This window comes from Meriones unguiculatus, chromosome 19, assembly GCF_030254825.1.
Source record: "Meriones unguiculatus strain TT.TT164.6M chromosome 19, Bangor_MerUng_6.1, whole genome shotgun sequence".
NCBI lineage: Eukaryota > Metazoa > Chordata > Mammalia > Rodentia > Muridae > Meriones > Meriones unguiculatus.
In genome coordinates this window covers 64,476,733-64,490,499 of record NC_083366.1, presented here as the reverse complement: position 1 = coordinate 64,490,499, position 13,767 = coordinate 64,476,733, and the positions used below count along the sequence as shown (strand labels likewise).

At 38.6% G+C, this 13,767-nt stretch overlaps 1 protein-coding gene across 1 annotated transcript in view; it reads left to right on the top strand.

Moving 5' to 3' along the window:
* Positions 1–13,767, top strand: part of Cenpp (centromere protein P) — a 200,494-nt gene that overhangs the window by 74,154 nt on the left and 112,573 nt on the right. The gene's annotated exons all lie outside the window — the stretch shown is intronic.

The window sequence follows — 13,767 nt, the reverse complement described above, 5'->3', positions numbered from 1 at the left end:
ATTTTCATTTTTATGCCAAAGAATTCTTCAGATTAAAGTCCACTGTGACCTGTAGCCCAGTGTCTCAGCAGTTTAAGGTGGAATTCAGAATTGTATCCGGTCCTTGGGTTGATACAGAGACTTGTATTAACTTCACTGCTTCCCTTTTTGAAGCTAAGAATCAGAATTAGAAACATACAGCATTTTACATCTAGTTTACCTTGAAAATGCAATAGACTGCATTGGTTTCATGGACTAAAGGCACAACATTTCCACTTAAATAGCCTGCTCATAATTTTTAAAAGAGAAAGGAATTTCTTGGCTATGGAAGTTAATGCCTTGCACTATGAAAACATATCCCTAATTTGTCTTTTTTTTTTCTCAGTACACAAAATTATTTTAGAGTGCATTTTATCTTTAAGTGGGATAGACTGAAAAGCCTCTGCTGCCCAGTAACTTTATTATGTGGATTTAGAAACTTTCCCCATTTGCTGAGTTAGCTAGCCCTCCTTAAGAGTTACAGCTAGCAGGCCTACTTACTCAAGGCTAAATTTTTGTGCTAATGTTTTTATAGTTAAACAGAGTTAGCTGTGTCTCTTGGCAGTAAATGTTGAGTTCTTTGGAAGGAGATTCTTTCAAGCTTGGGAAGTTCGTTTTTGGTTCTTTAAAACTGTTTTCTCTTAGACTTTATAAGGAACCAACAGGATTTATTTTTGTTTCAGATTTGGGAAAAGTGTACAGTGTTTCAGGGATGCATTGGCAGTATTGTAAACAGCTCGTCTGTTATTTGAGACATTGGTATGTGAGATGTGTCAGACCACACTTGAGCCAAGATTCCATCTTGTTACCGATCTTTTCCATATGTTTCCTAGTACTGTCTTTGTTCTTAAACCTCAGGGTTTCACACTCAGGAAAAGAACAAATTTGTACATTTTTCTCAAACACTGGTTTTGTCTTCTTCATAGTTCCTTTAACAGATTAATCTAGAATCAACCACTTAATTTTTAAATGTAACTGTTTATTAACTGTGTTGTTTGTCTTAAAATAGTGGTTATGTTCTTTCTGTTTCTAGATTAGGCAGAAAATTTTTGTCACTAGAGAGCTAGAACTTTTCTTTTCTTTTTAAAGTCTTCACACTTGGGAGGTAGAAGCAGGCAGATCTCTGAGTTCCAGGACAGCCTGGTCTACAGAACAGGCAGGCCTAAGCAAGAGCCCATGTCCTCAAAACAAAAGAAAAAATGTTTCTAGAAATTTAAAACTAGTTTAGCTGTGTATAGGACATTTCAGCTGGTAGTGATTGAAAATGATGGAGGTAATGGTTAGGATAGGTGATAGTTTATGATCACTGATATGGTTAAGTGCCTTAATTGTAGCAATTGTAGAGAGAAGTCAGATGAATTGATTAAAAAATAAATTGTATAACAGGTTTATGATTTTATTGAAGCAAACACAGCATCTCAAAGCCAAACAACATACTAGTGGTAGCTAGGAAAAGCCTGCCTAGTTCAACCTAATTAATAGGCTTTTTTTTCATTTATTGTTCATTATTCAGCTCTTTAAAAAAAAGATAAGCACCTATTTTGTGTAAAATAGTTTAAAACTGAGGACCCAACAGTTAAAATCTGCCATAGAGGAGAAAAGTAGAAAATAAAAGTTTATTGAGTGGTGCAGAGTAGAACAGAGAATAAACCAAGGTAAAGGATAAAAATGAGTGTGGTAGAGAAGTGCAGACTGGCAGTTCTGTTCCTGCTATGTGTGAGCAGCAGTGGAACAGTGAGGTTCCCCTGTGGTGGGCAGTGGGAGCCAAGTACTGCACTTTTGACGTGGGATATTAAAAGTATGCAAGGACAAACTTGTAAGAGTGGTGGATGGATCAGAGTATGACACAACAGTAAGAACTCATGTAGGTAAATGTGCATGCGAATGACTATAGACAGTGTTTTTAAATAGATATGTCTGTATGCATACGTTAGAATACATAGGTTAGAATACAAAGCTCTGCTTTGAAGCTGCCAGGATATACTCTTGTAGCAATGAGCTGGCAACCAGATCATGGTTTCAGGGAATAACAACCAGGGCTGTCTCGTTGGAGGAATGACTGATCTAGCAGAATTGGGACAGGGAAAGTATAAAATGGACATGGAACACTGAGATGCACCAGAAAAAAAAGAAGTTCTTTGCAAAGAGAAGGGTCTCGGAAGATCTATGCCTACATCTCAGTTTTGCAATAAACCTAAAACTGCTTTAAAAAAAAAAAAAAAAGGAAGGATGCAGATACAATTTTAGGAAACACCTATATAGATCTGAGTCTTGTGAATACTAGGACTAACATGGCACAGTATACCCAGAACATAGGTGGTACCCTTAGGGGCACAGCCAGCACCAGCATCAGGGTAGATGTGTACTTGGAAGGGTCCACCTTTCAGTGCCGCAAATGGGATCATACTATCTACTTTGTTGTTTAAAAAAAAAATCTTATTATTGTCTAGGCTAGTTTCTCCCCCTCGGGAGCAAGCAGTCCTCCTGCCACAGCTTCTCTAGTAGTTGGCCCTTACACATATTCACCAGCTTGAAATGTTTGCAGGGAAAATGCAGTGTATGATAAATGAGCTCTTTCAAGTAGGCCATTTGGGGAGTTCTGGAGTACTGTTATTCCACAGACTAGGTGCCACATTTTCTAGGCAAATATGGCTCACCATCTACCATGTATCCACCCCGACAGGGCTCTGAGAAACCAGCTCATTCATGACCTTTCTTTTTCTTCAACATTTACTTTTTCCGTAAATAGTTCCCCCATCCCAGCCTCGTATTCTCTTATATAAAGCAGAAACTTGAAAATTCTTCAAATTTGAGAGCCCCCCCCCCCCGCCCAAAGCTTACAGTCTAGCACCATTAGAGTAAGTGGAGCTTCTTTTAAAATTCTTATGTCTAAGATCACTATACCCTAAACCTGGGAAGGCAAATTCCCTGATCATGAATCTGAGAACTTTTGACAAGTGTTTAAGTTTTTAGAAAAACTCAACAACCTCTAACCTAAATGCTTCTCTTCCTTCACTCCCAGATTGGACATATAGGGAAATCCTTTGCATACTACTTCTGAATACTTTGGATCTATCCATGTTTGTTACTATGTCCACTTATTCTCAGGATGGCTTTGACTGGTCTCATATTTGCACACTTTCTTCTCCAACCTTTTTCCCCTTCTTACTTTATATGAAACCACTTTTTTGTTGTTTTTTGTGAATTTTATACAATGTATTGAATCATATCTACTCCCCACTTCTCACCTTGATACCCCCAAATCCACACCAATTCCTTGCATTCCTTTCAGCAACTCTGTGTCCTCTTTTTTTCTTTTTCTTTTTTTTTTTGGTTTATTCTCCACTATCTTACCCACTCCAATTTGTGCTGTCCATGTGAGGCCATCTTCTCCATTGTGGTTAACATAAGGATGTGGAAACATCCTTAAAATTGAATCTTTACTAGAAGTCGTCCACTGTGTATAGCTTCTTAGTTAGGGGTTCTTGTGCACTCCTTCCCATTCCATGCGAGAATTTGACTGGCAGTTAGAATAACTATGTATAGTTGTTTGACCTCCTACAGGTCAAAGATGGGAATATCATCTTCTTCCCTCCAAGCAAATTAAGGAATTACTACATTTTGCTTTGGCTAATCAGTATCTTAAGTGACTAACAGAATGTATGGGATAGGAAGTAGGAAACTTAGTCGAAGTAGAATATGGTTGGGACTTCCTGCGCTAGGAAACTGCTCTCTTGGCAGATGAAGCAGCCTAGATAACAGCTTAGTGCAGTGTGGTATTGAAGCAACCTTTTTGTATTCATTTATTTATTTAATCACTTTAAAGCCTGATCCCAGCCACCTCCCTCCTCTCCTAGTCCCACCTTCAGATCCCTTCCCCTCCCATCCCCTCTCTCCAGCAACTCTTAAAATTTTTATTATTTAAACTTCTTATATGAGAAATTCAATGACATATTGCCTTGTTTATGAGTCAGAAATTTAGATAAAGGGTGAGTAAAACTCAGTGTCTAGACTACAGTGTCCATTGCATCAATCAGAGATTAAAATCCAGTGTTTATAGAGTTTTTAGTATGAATGCGTTTACATAGAAATTCAACAGCAAAAATATATCCAGACAATGAAGACAGCCCTTTGAGGTACTACTGACCAGAAAGGAGCCTCCTGTGCCAAGAGTGTTCTATCTGCATATCAATTATGTGGTGTTTTTATTTTGTAAAAATGTATTAAGCTATAGTGTTGGGATGATCTCTTGTGCACTGTGTAAAGGTTGTCTTTGTATTAGTCAGGGCTGGTTTATGTAAGGCAGAGAGTTGAGAACAGGCTGGACCTCAGAGTTTTTTGTGAAGTATCACTTGTCTCAGTGTTTTGTAAATATCTTCTCCATCACCTTTTCATTGGTTTAATAAAGAGCTGAACAGCCTATAGCAAAGCAGGAGAAAATAGGAGAACTTCCAGAGAATTAGAAACTCTGAGAAAGAATCAGTTGTAAGACGTCACCAACTTCTTACAGAAGTTCTTACACAGATGAAGCAGGTGTCAGGATGTGACTAGGAAGGACAGGTAATAAGCCATGTGGTTGGAATGTAGGCCTGGCCAGTATTGCCAGGTTAGAATAGCTCTGAATCTGCCCAGCTTAGTGCCATAAGCTATTAATAAAAATAATAAGTTTCCAAGTCATTATTTAGGAGCTGGGGTAGGCATTGAAAATCCATACTGTTATACTATAATATATGTATTAGGGCAGAGTAAAATGACAAAAAATAATAATAATAATAATCCCCCCTCAAGGATTGGTTTGTATTTCTTGCTGGTTGAGTTTCAAGAATTTCAGTACAACTCACAAAGTCAAAACTGCTATAAAGCTTGCCTTCAGAGAGACACTAATTCCTTTTCTAAGCAGCATATAAGTGAGATTGTTAAAACAGTTGATAAGCCATAGATAGGGACAAAGACTTGCATGACCTTTGAGTTTAACCCTATTAGCACTCCTTTCTTCACAAGCCTAAATATATACAATGCCTTAAAGAAAGAAAAAATGAAATAAAAATAAAGCATGAGGTGTTTTGTCAGCCCAGGAAGTTTGAAACTTCCTATGTAGCTGAGAATGATTTTGAACTTCTTATCCCCCTGCTTGCATATCCCAAGTGACCCAGCTGGAAATTCATTGAGACAAGAGAAATAAACAACTCATATTTTTAACTGTATTTTTAAAACTTTGCTTAACTGTTCTAAATTATGTCTTTGTATGCATTTAACTGCAAAAGTCATATATGTAACTATTAAGCCTCCCCCTCCACATTCCATGTTTAATAAAAAGTGGTTGCTGTAATTTTCCTTCTTAAACCCCAACTTTGGTTCATCCTGAAACCTTTTTTGCACTGTAAATAAAGACCTTGGCCATTCCTGAATGGAGGCCCTCAGGGTGGGGCTTCTTCCTGACACAGCAGTCCAAGCTGTTCTCTGCGGCTAGTGACAGTTAGATCATCTCTGCACCATTTTCTTTTTAAAAGTTTTGTTTTTCAAGTGAGCAGTGCAGATTCAACTGCTTGACTACAGGAAACAAAAGACATGGAAAGCAGGGAAGACAGAAGAATAGGTTGAAAGCTGCTACTGGGATGCAGTTAGCAAAAATAGAATGAAAAAATACAGAGAGCCTGGTTTTCCTATCATATAAGTATTGAAGAAGGGAAGAAAAGATAAGCGGGAAGTGCATATGTTAGAGGGAGTGCTGAGTATGTATGGTGGCGTGTACCTGTAATCTCAGAGCTGAGGAGACCAAGGCCTAAGGCCAGCATACACAGGACAGCAAGATTCCCCCCCCCCCCCGGGATATTAAAATTAAACAACAAAAAAGGGGCTGGGGAGATGGCAAAAGCTCTTGTAGTACAAACATGAGGATCTGAATTAGAATCCCTAGCCCAAACATAAAATTGTATACCTGTGTACCTGCCTGTTAATCTAGTGCTGTGTGGGTAGAGACAGGGATGGCTGAGGTTTTCAGATTACTAGCCAGTCTCCTGGTTTAATGAGAAAAGAAAGCAGAGAGTGATAGAGCAAGACCCTCAAACATACACACTCACACAACTAAAAAAACATGACTTAAGTATCAACCTACAGTTTAAATAATTATGGCATAGTTGGAAATTGTAGCAGTAACTGGGCTTGATGATATATATTTTTTAATTTTTATTATTAGTTACACTTTATTAACTCTGTATCTCGCTCCCTCATTCCCTCCCAATCCCACCCTCCATCCTTTATCTCCTCCCTGCCCCTTTCCAAGTCCACTGATTGGGGAGGACCTCCTCCCCTTTCATCTGACCCTGTTTTATCAGGTATGGGTTTGATGATATTAAAGAATTTTGTTTGTTTTCCAGGTAGGGTTTCTCTGTGTAACAGCCCTGGCTGTCCTGAAACTTACTTTGTATACTAGGCTGGCTTAAACTTGTAAAGATCTGCCTGCCTCTGCCTTCTAAATTGCTGGGATTAAAGGCTTGTATCACCATGGCCAGCTCAATATTAAGAAATTAATTTTAATGTGATAATTATGTTTTTTGAGAATGGCAAGTTGACCAGGCCTGGTGGTACATGCCTTTAATCCTGGCACTTAGGATACTCACACACACACATATTGAGGCTATTGTGAAAGATATTATTTCCCTCATATTTCTTAGTCCATTTGTCATTTATATTAAAAAAAAAAGGCTACTGAGTTTTATGTGTTAATGTTGTATCTTGTAACTTCCCTGTGTTTGTCAGCTGTAGAAGTTTCTTCTTGGAATTTTTAGGGTGACATATAAGATCATGTCATCTGAAATACAGATTTTTTTTCACTTCTTTCTCTCATGTTACCCTTGATCATCAGTTGTCTTGTTGCTGTAGCTAAGACTTCAAGTACTATACTAAATAGGTATGAACACTGTGGACATCATTGTCCTGTTTCGAATTTTAATGGAAATGCTTTGAGTTCTCTCTCATTTAAGTTGCTGTGGGTTTCTGAAAGTTGCCCTTTTCTATTGTTGAGTTTTATCTCTTGAATACCCACTCTCTCTCCAGGACTCTTAATATGAAGGGATGCTGGATTTTTTTCAAAGGTCTTTCTGCATCTAATGAGGTGATCATGTGGTTTTTATCTTTCAGTCTGTTTATGTGGCAAATTTCATTTCTAGATTAACATATGTTGAATAATCCCTGCATCTCTGGAATGAAGCTTACTTGATCATGGTGGATAATCTTTTTAATGTATTCTTGGATTTGGTTTGCAAATGTTTTATTGAGAATTTTTGCATCTGTGTTTATAAGGGAAAATGGTCTATAAATCTTGTGTGATTTGTATCAGTGGCTTCATAAAGAGGAAATGTTCCTTTCGTTTCTATTTTGCTCATTAATTTGAGGAATATTAGCATCATTTCTCTGAAGGTCTGGTAGAATTCTGTACGGAATCCATCTGGCCATGGAGATTTTTGCTTAGAATTTTTTATTACTATTTCTATTTCATAAACGTTATGGGTCTATTTAAATTATTTGTTTTATCTTGATTTAACTTTGGTAGTCAAGAAATTCATATATTTCTTTTAGATTTTCTAATTTGGTAGAACATAGATTTCTTAGCATTTATATTTATGATTTTCTGAAATTTTTTATGTCTATTATAAGGCTTTCCTTTTCATGCCTAATTTTATTAATTTGGATCTTCCCTCATCTTTTGGTTAATTTGACTAGGATTTTGTCAATCTTGTTGATTTTTTTTTTCAAAGAACTAAGTCTTCATTTCTGATTCTATATATTTTGTTTTCCAACATTGATTTTTTTTTTTTTATCCCCAAGTTTGATAATTTCTTTTCATTTACTTTTTTTTTTTTCGAGGCAGGTTTTCTCTGCGTAGCCTTGGCTATCCTGGATTTGCTTTGTAGAGCAGGTTGGCCTCAAACTCACAGAGATCTGCCTACCTCTGCCTCCCTGAGCGCTGGAATTACAGGCATGCACCATGGCACTCGGCTTTCTCATTGACGCCTTTGTGCTCTTTTTTGTTTTTGTTTTCTAGAGCTTTCATGTGTGTCATTAAATTATTAATATGTGAATTTGCCTCTTAGAACTAACTACCTTCATTGCATCCTATACATTTGTGTATGTTGTGTTTTCATTTTCAATCCATGGACACCATTATAGTTAAGAACTTTGTTCAGAAAATACTGTTCATTACATGATAAACATGTATGAAAGTTTCATAAGAAAACTTTTTGTAACGAATGTATATTAGTGATGTTTTAAAAGCACTATTCATATGTTAATTTAAAAGAAAGCCACAGATCTGGTCAGCACCTGGTTTCAAGTCTCAGAACCTCCGTGGAAGCTAACAGCTGTCTGTAACTCTAATTCCAGAGGCTCTGTGGGCCTCTTCTGGACTCCCCAGTACCAAGCACACATGTGCTGCATTTATATGCATGCAGGAAAAAACAAATAAAAGCCACAGATTAGGCTAGTCCCTTCATATTGCTTAACAGCTCCATATCGTATTTTATCACTCTTGTAAGTCACTTTCAAGAAGATTAATAGCACTATTTTAAGTATGCCAAAGAATAAGAATTTGAGAAAATAACCTATCCAATTTGACCAGCCTGTATATGAAAAATATTTAATGTCTTTAGTCTTTAAAGAAATGCAAATTAAAACCACAAGAAAATTGTACTACTTGCCCAGCAAAAGGGCTATAGTTAAAAGACTTAACTACCAATTAGGAATAAGTTTGTGGAAGAAAAAAATCTCTTAAACATTATTGGTAAGAATGTAAATTGTTGCAATTATAGAAAACTTTTGGTACTAAGTATCTGATAAGCTGGTTGTTCTGCTCTTAGGTACATATGGTATGGAAATAAGTACATTTGCCTGCAAAAGTCTTGCACAAACATGATTGTAGCAGCTGCTTCATAGTAATGAATAAACATTACTATGTTTGCTCTGGGATGTTGCTCTGTGGTGCTACGTTCCTTGCCTTATATTCATGTCTCTTTGTTTCATACCTAGCAGTACAACTCTAGGAAAAACTCCAGTGATCCTTAACATCATAATGGATAAGGACACCAAGATATATACAGTGGAATACTATTCAGCAGTACAAAGAAACTGAGTATATTTTGCTGACAAAAGTGCCATAATTCTAGCCACTCAGGAGACTAAGGCAGGCAGGAAGTTCAAGGGACTTGGACCATGTGCTGGTGTGAATCTTGGGCTTTAACTCTTCTGCGGAAATGAGTACAGCTTGGTCTCTATCTCAAGCCATTCCTGTTTCCATCTCAAATTGCACATTTACAGCTACACTGCAACTTGGATATCATGGGTTTGTTTGTTTGTTTTGTTTTGTTTTTTTCATCTGCTTCTTACATGCTACTCTTGTTAGCATTTCTTTTTCCCTTTCTTTTTCTTTTATTTCTTTCACTTTCTTTTCTTTTTCTCTTTCTCTCTTTCTCTTTTTTCTCTTTCTTTCTTTTCTCTCCCTTCCTTTTTTCCTTCCTTCCTTCCTTTTTTCCTTCCTTCCTTCCTTTCTTCCTTCCTCTTTGTATCCCGGCTTTAGCCCCCTCCATCTTTTCCTCGTTCCACCCACCCTCCCTCTTCTCCCCCTATGCCCCTTTCCTAGTCCACTGATAGAGGAAGACCTCCTCCCCTTCTCTCTGACCCTAGCCTATCAAGTCTCATCAAGGCTGACTGTATCATCTTCTGTGGCCTGGCAAGGCTGCACCCCCCAGAGGGAGCTGATGACCAGACTTTGTTAGCATTTCTTAATAGACAAAATTTTAGCACAAGGGAGAGAACACAAATCCCAAGTGGACAATAAATACTGTTATAAGTTTGACGCCAAGCTTATCTACAAAATGAGTTCAAAACCATCCCTTTGCAACTTAGTAAAATGTTGCTCAAAACAGAACACCAAAGAGGGACTGGGTATATATCCCAGTGGTAGAGAACTTGCCTAAGGTACGTAAGGCCCTAGGTGTCCCTGTAGAGCTGTAAGTACATAGCAAACTGAAGGCTGCTCTGTGTAATAATATGGACCCGTCTCATGCTAGGCTGAAGCTGCTGCTGTGCCTTACCAGTAAACGGCAATCCTGCTTGGCATGTTGACAGTGTGGACATAAAGTGGCACATCCACCTGGAAAAGTGTAGCATCTTCTCGGAGGGAGCATGGGTAGCAACGGACACTGTGCTTCTGCTCCTGGGTATATGGAAGCGTGAGTGTACAAGCCTTAATAACAGCATTTTTTATGATAGTCAAAAACTGGCAACAGCCCAGCAACCAGTGATTGCATAAATATTGTATATACTTTCAATTAAATGTTGCTTGACAATAGAGACAATGAACCTCTGATATGCTACAACATGGATAAACCTCAAAACCATACTAAGTGGAAGAAGCAATCGCCATATTACTCTGCTCGTGTTAAATGCCCAGGTTAAGGCTATCCATAGAGAACATAGATTTGCCAGGGCATAAGTAGTAGGTAGGTAGGTACGTGGTTTGTGTTGGGAATGATAAGAATGTTCTGACAGTGATTTATACTGGTGGTTCGGAACCCTAAACAGTGTGAAGGCCATTGAACTATATATTTTAAATAATTGGATTATATTGTACATAGATTTTATCTCAAATTTAGTAAAATCATCGGAATTAGAGTGTAAAAATTATGTTATGAATTGTTGAAACTATGAAAAGTACGTAGACGGTCATCATATTGTTTTATTTACTTTGCTTCTGTTACAAATTCTCAGTAAAACAGCAGAAGAAACAGCATCCCTGACAGTCAAACTGAAGGTCTTCATTTTAGGGCTGCTCCTGCCTGGGAAGGCAGCACATGGCCTAGTTGTTGCCTTTCACCTTAACGATCCTGGTGTAGTAACTCAGTTATTTCAGTCTTTAGTGGATTTCGAGTGGGCAGCATTCTGTATTTACCATTAAAACATGTTTATGGCAAAAAATTACAATGCAGTTCTGGCAGCTTAAGACTCTATTAATAGTTTGTTTTCATGAACTTAAACCCAAAATTGTTAACAGTTGTGAAGGGAAAACAAAATCATTAACTGCACCAAGTTAATTGCAAGGATGGATTCAGGAGTCATTTCCATTATTTTTTCTTCTATCTTAGAAAAACATTGCTAACTCTTAAGCAGCACTGTTCTCATTATAGACTTACCTGTTGACATGACTCTGGTCTTGTTGTTAACTATATGTTAATTACTAATTTGAAGAACTGCATTTTTCCAACATATTAAATATTTGATTTTTGTGTATATTCCTACTACTGTTGTGATATCACTGCTTATATTGTAGAAAAATATTTCATTGAAATAGCTGGAACTTTAAAATGTTTAAATTTTGAAAGGGCTGGAAACATAACACAGTGGTTAAAAGTGGTTGGTGCTTTTCCAGAGGACTGAAGTTCAATTCCTAGCACCCATTTTGGGCAGATAACAACTGCATGTAATTTTAGCTTTGGGGGATCTGACATGCTCTTCTGGACTCAACAGGTACCGCCACACACATGGCACCACACATAAACATAAGTAAAAAAAAAAAAAAAAGAAAAATCTTTAAAATTTTAATTTTAGAATAATTCCACTTATAGTATTTTATTTTTAGTTTTCTCATCACTTTTAGTTTTCTCATCAGCCTACAGTTTAATAATAGATGTTCATATTTTATGAACATTTGTGATTTGCAAAGCATTTCACATACATTTTTATTTGGTAATTGTCATTCTGCATTCATATCCAGCGGTAGCCTGGGCTGTTCCGTGTCACAGCTGTTGTACTGCATTTCTGCTCTGGGCTGCTGGGAGGGAAATGGACATCAGGTTTCTCCTGCAGGCCTGTCCTGGCACTGTTTGCTTCTGGGCTAGAACAGGGGAACCCCTGGGATTGAAGAATCAGTTTCTCAGGAGTGGATGGAGCACTTAAGGGGGAGGCCCTACGGGGTGGGGGGTGGGGGGAGACCTGACGGGTGGAAATGAGTTTTTTTCCTGGGTGTTACATTTAGCTCTTTTAAAATGAGATTGCAGTGGAAACGTGGGCATTCCTAAAGCCTGTGATGATACTGCGCTGTTACAGCCCTTTAGTTAACTGTATTAATGACAGGGGTGCAAGCAAAAGCTGAAACTGACTGAGAGGCAGGTTCAGTGAGAAGCAGTTCAGCGGGATGCAGGTCAAAGGCTGCCAAGGCAGTTCTGCATGCCAGTGAACAGTGCAAGCTCCTGGCAGCCCGGCAGTGGCTGCCTAATTGGCAGCCAAGCTTGGGGCATTCAGTGGTGATTCTTTAGAAGCCCTTCCTTCCCCAGAATAAAAGATGAATCTCAGACAGTCCTGGTGGAGAAATGGAGAGAGCTCTAAAATCAATCAGGGACTTAAATCCTTGGGCAGTGAGAGCAGTTTTGAAAGTGAACGTGTTTGATTCACTGGGGCAAGGGGTACCTGGTATACTTAATTTACACGTAACAAAACAGCCCTTTCACTAGAGGGAAAACAGTGCTTAATTCTCCTCATTGGTGGGAGAGGCTCTGCAGGTACAGTTAAAGGCTGTGGGTTGGAAGTGAAGACACCAAGGCATCTTATGAGCGAGCATAGGGTGGGTATCTCTAGAAATCCCTAGGTTGAGGGCTGAACAGGTTTCTTATCAGGAATGGGTCAGTAATCTTCCATGAGGGTTATGTGACTCGCCTTAGGGGAAGATCAGGTGAAGAGGGAACCCCACTGAGAAAGGGAGTCCGTGATCAGTACAGAGCTTAGAGGCTATCGGGGAAGCACCAGACTTCAGCCTTAATAGCAGAGTCCCAAAATAATCATGGCAACTTCATTGGTGTGTGTTGTCTGCAGGTGAGGAAGCAGATTCTGAAGGGGTGGCCTGCTCTAGACTTTAAGTGGGACTGGATGTCCTATTCAAAGTCCTATACCCTTTTCTTTACCACTTCTACAAGTGATAAGCCTGTGTTACTTGGATCTCACTATGTTCCTCCCTATAGTTTTTACAGAGCAGCAGTTTTATCCTAATCTCCTGAGTTATGTCACTTTATAGTTCATGTACATTTCCTATAAAGCAGCTGTTCTAAGCCAGCTCAGATTTTGCTTTTATTTCCAGCATTCCCACAGTAACATTGGCCAATACTTGGAGAAATTGTTGATTGTGACGATGGTGGCAGGTGGATGAAGCAGATATTATTGCTGGAAGGGGTACAGACAAGTGAGCTGCTGGCATTATTCTTGAGGCCTTATTCTTGGGGCATGGCAGTCCCCAACCCTAAGAATAATGGTCCAAAACACCACGGTGCTGAGGCCGAGTGACCAACCCACCTTGAAGACTGAGGTGTTATGTACCCATTCTTCATCATGGTGTTGAGCTTCCACCTCTTTTTGTTACATACCTAGAACCTTTTTCTTCTTCCACCAAAAAATGTATTTTGAAGTCTAGATGTTGAGGTAGTGTAAAATAAATGTAAGGGGCTAGAGAGCTGGCCCAGTGGTTAAGAGCACTGGTAGCCCTTTCAAAGGACCCAAGTTTGGTTCTCGGCACCTACACGGTGGCTCATAACCATCTATGACTCCAGTCCCAGGAAATTAGTGCCTTCCTGTAGCCCCAAGCCTGCAAGAGGTACTTATACTTGCATGTAGGTCAAACACCCATACACATAACATAAAATAACCTAAAATATTAAAATAAATTAGTTTTCTAAAGAAAAAGAGGATGTTCCTGTTTTGGTAGGAAGA